This window comes from Sapajus apella, unplaced genomic scaffold (assembly GCF_009761245.1).
Source record: "Sapajus apella isolate SASKATOON/1434 unplaced genomic scaffold, GSC_monkey_1.0 scaffold1, whole genome shotgun sequence".
Lineage (NCBI taxonomy): Eukaryota > Metazoa > Chordata > Mammalia > Primates > Cebidae > Sapajus > Sapajus apella.
In genome coordinates this window covers 90,571,432-90,575,798 of record NW_022436941.1, presented here as the reverse complement: position 1 = coordinate 90,575,798, position 4,367 = coordinate 90,571,432, and the positions used below count along the sequence as shown (strand labels likewise).

Sequence of the window (4,367 nt, the reverse complement as noted above, 5' to 3'; positions counted from 1 at the left end):
TTCTCCTGTTCCAAGGCCCTGGAACTTTTTCCCTGTGAAGCTTTGCACCCTTCTATCTTGAGACCTTGCTAAACTCAGTTGTGAGTTCTGAAAGTTTGCTTTTAGATTCTTTAAGATTTTCTTTCTTTTTTTTTTTTTAAATAAAGATGGGGTTTTACCATGTTGGCCAGACTGGTCTTGAACTCCTGACCTCGGGTGATCTGCCCACCTTGGCCTCCAAAGTGCTTGGATTACAGGCGTGAGCCACCATGTCCGGCCGATTCTTTAAGATTTTCTACATAGACTCATGTTCTGCAAGTATAGATAGTTTCATTTTTTCACCTCCAATGTATATGCATTTTAACTCCTTTTCTCACCTCATTGCACTGGCAAACGATTCCAGTACCTTGTTGAATAGAAATGGTTGGAATGAATATCTTGGCATTTTTCCTGATTTCATGGGGAAAGCACGGAGTCTGTCACTATTACATACAATTTAGCTATAAGTTTTTTTTTTTTTTTTTTTTCGCACATGGAATCTGGTGTTAATTACACTCGGGGGAGAGGTGAGGTCACTCGGTCCAGCGGTGGCCGCAGTGTGGGGCCGTGCACACGTGGTACAGACGCATGGCGTCCTCGGCCCGGGCACTGTGTGACTGGAAGAACACAGCCTCCTTGTGGCCACACTTCTGGCACGGGTGGTCCTCGGTCCGCGGCAACGTGGGGTCCTGGGACACGTCGGCAATAATCTGGGTCAGTTCGTCCACTTCCTGCGTGATCTTGTTGACATAGATGCAGCTGTTGTCGGCCTCCTGCTGGTAATCACAGTTCCGGCACGCGTAGAGCAGAATGCAGTTCTCCTTGTCTTCCTTGGGGTATAGCATGTTGTTACATTCCTGGCAGAAGCGAATACCCACGAAGCCTGGCTCGTAGGTCCCGTCAGGCTCCATGACGACGCGCAGCCCGCCTAACCTTCTGCCTAGCTATAAGTTTTGTAGATGTTCTTTGTTCAGTTGAGGAAATTCCCTCTATTCCCACATTGCTGACAGTTGGCTTTAAATTTTAAATCATGAATGGGTATACATTTTCTTAAATGCTTTTTGTGCGTCATTTGATAGGATTATACAGTGTTTCTCATCTAGCCTATCAATAGGGTGAATTATATTGATTATTAAACCAGCCTTACATGTGGCATAAACCTTACCTTGGCATGGTATTGTTTGTTTGTTCTCTTGTTTTTTGTTTTTTGACACAGATTTTCGCTCTTATTACCCAGGCTGGAGTGCAATGGCGTGATCTTGGCTCACCACAACCTCCACCTCCTCGATTCAAGCAATTCTCCTGCCTCAGCCTCCTGAGTAGCTGGGACTGCAGGCGTGTGCCACCATGCCTAGCTAATTTTTGTATTTTTAGTAGAGATGGGGTTTCACCATGTTGACCAGGATGGTCTCAATCTCTTGACCTGGTGATCCACCCGCCTCAGCCTCCCAAAGTGCTGGGATTATAGGTGTGAGCCACCACGCCCGGCCAGTATTGTTTTTTAGCATACATTTCTGATTTCTATTTGTTAGTATTTTGGTGAGGATTTCTGCATCTATGTTTAGGTACAATATTGGCCAGTTTTCCCTTAGTGTACTGTGTTTGTCAGGAACATCCTGACCTCATAAAATAAGTTGGGAAGTATTCCATATTCTTTTATTTTCTAGAATAAATTGTGTAGAATTCATCTTATTTATTCTTTGAATATTAGGTAAAATTAGTCAGTGAAATCGTACGGACCTCTTGGTTTTTTGGAAGACTTGACCATGTATTCAATGTCTTTAATAATTTTGAAAATTCGCAGATTTTTTTTTTTTGAGACGGAGTTTCACTCTTGTTACCCAGGCTGGAGTGCAATGGCGCGATCTCGGCTCACCGCAACCTCCGCCTCCCGGGTTCAGGCAATTCTCCTGCCTCAGCCTCCTGAGCAGCTGGGATTACAGGCATGCGCCACCATGCCCAGCTGATTTTTTGTATTTTTAGTAGAGACGGGGTTTCACCATGTTGACCAGGATGGTCTCGATCTCTTGACCTTGTGATCCACCCGCCTCGGCCTCCCAAAGTGCTGGGATTACAGGCGTGAGCCACTGCGCCCGGCCACAGATTTTTTTTATATGGGTTGGGTAGACTGTGGATCTTGCAGGATTGATCCATTTTATCTAGTTTGTTACATTTATGCAAATAGAGTTGTTTTCAGACTATTTTTAAAAATTACCCTTGTGGGCCTGGTGGGGTTGCTCATACCTGTAATCCCAGCACTTTGAGAGGCTGAGGTGGGTGGATAACTTGAGGCCCAGAGTTCAAGACGAGCCTGGCCAATATAGCAAAAACCCATCTCTACTAAAAATACAAGAAAATTAGCCAGATGTGGTGGTGCATGCCTGTAATTCTAGCTTCTCAAGAAGCTTAATCACAAGAATCACTGGAACCTGGGAGGTGGAGGTTGCAATGAGCCAAGATCATGCCACTGCACTCCAGCCTGGGTGACAGAGCAAGACCCTGTTCTAAAAAAAAAAAAAAGAAAAGTTACCATTGTGAATACACTGATCAGCATAAAGACACAGCTAGCTAACTTGCCTCTCTAGATCTCTTCAGTCAGCTCTGTGGTACAAGAAGTAACCTAAATGGGCCAGGCGCTGTGGCTCACGCCTGTAATCCTAGCACTTTGGGAGGCCGAGGTGGGTGGATTACCTGAGGTCAGGAGTTCAAGACCAGCCTGGCCATCATAGTGAAACCCCATCTTAAATTAAAAAAAAGAAAAAAAAAAAAAAAAAAAAAGAAGAAGAAGAAGAAGAAGTAACCTAAATGGGCTGCACTGGAGAGCTGCTCTTGCCCCCAGGTTTCTGATTGAGTTTAGGCACTGAAAGACACCAGCTGTTCAGAGAAACTGAGTAGTACTATATTACCTTGCTTTGTTCCCTCTGGGCCTCAGGGTACTGAATTTTTTTTATCTAAAATCAAAAATAGGCTGGCTATGGTGGTTCATGCCTGAAATCACAGCACTTTGGGAGGCCAAGGCAAGAGGATCACTTGAGGCCAAGAGTTCAAAACCAGTTTAGTTAATAGAGTGAGATCCTGTCTCCACAAAAAATTTAAAAGTTAGCCAGGCATGGTTGCTCTTACCTGTGGTCCCAGGGTTTGGGAGGCTGAGGAGGGAAGATTGGGTGAGCCTGGTGGTTGAGGCTGCAGTGAACTATGCTTGTGCCACTGCACTCCATCCTGGGTGACAGTGAGACCTTCTCTTAAAAAAAAAAAAAAAAAAAAAGCCAGAAATACTGGGGAGTGACCTTCTCCTTTCTGGCTTTCTCTAACACCACTCACTTTCTTGCCCCTACTGAGATAGAAATAGTAATGCTTTCCCTGGTGCCAGGTCAGGCTACCTACCTTTTGTTTCCTTTAACCTGTTTATACATGCGAATTGTAAGTAGTCAGTTACTATATTAAACTCTTCTCAGCTAGCCCTTTAGCGTGTGCATGTTTTATGCAGCAATGTTAATGATATAGGTTCCACAGGAAAGTATAAAATTACTCCAAAATACTTAGGAAAGCAAAATATTTCATTCTGGAGCATTTCAGAGTTTGGACAAAGAAAGATGATACACCAGAGCAAACAGATTGGGTGTCTGCCAAAGCAAATGAAAAGGATAGTGACATAATACGGACGCTGAAGAAATACGTCTGCTCTACACAGCGCTAATGAGAGGTTGAGGATTGTGTGAATAGGAAAATGAAATAGATAACATTTAAAACAAAATAAAGTAAATGCATAACTAAACTTCTAAAATGCCAATAGAAAACAATACAAAAAGAACACATTACTCCACAGCAAAATGCACCGTCTCCTGAGAGAATGAAAGTCAAGGAACACGAAGCTGAGACACTCTTAAAATTAGTTAAAAATACTTTTTAAAAATAAAATCTAATTTTAGGCAGGGTGCCGTGTCTCACACTTGTAATCCCAGCGCTTTGGGAGGCTGAGGCGGGCGGATCACCTGAGGTCAGGAGTTCGAGACCAGTCTGGCCAACATGGTGAAACCCTGTCTCTACTAAAAATACAAAAAACTTAGCCGGGCGTGATGGCGCGAGCCTGTTGTCCCAGCTACTCTGGAGGCTGAGGCAGGGGAATTGCTTGAACCAAGGCGGTGGCGGTTGCAGTGAGCGGAAATCTCACCACTGCACTCCAGCCTGGGCGACAGAGCGAGACTCCGTCAGAAAGAAAGAAAAAGGAAAAAAAGAAAATGAGGCCGGGCGTGGTGGCTTACGCCTGTAATCCAAGCACTTTGGAGGCCAAGGCGGGCGGATCACCTGAGATCGGGAGTTCAAGACCAGCCTGACCAACATGGTGAAAC

General features: G+C 44.5%; 1 pseudogene across 1 annotated transcript; it reads right to left on the bottom strand.

Annotated features, from left to right (window-relative positions):
* Window positions 1-510: 510 nt before the first annotated feature.
* LOC116553939 lies at window positions 511-961 on the bottom strand (annotated as a pseudogene). The gene has a single exon (XR_004269974.1). The product of XR_004269974.1 is annotated as a DNA-directed RNA polymerase II subunit RPB9 pseudogene (transcript).
* Between the last annotated feature and the right edge of the window lie 3,406 nt (window positions 962-4,367).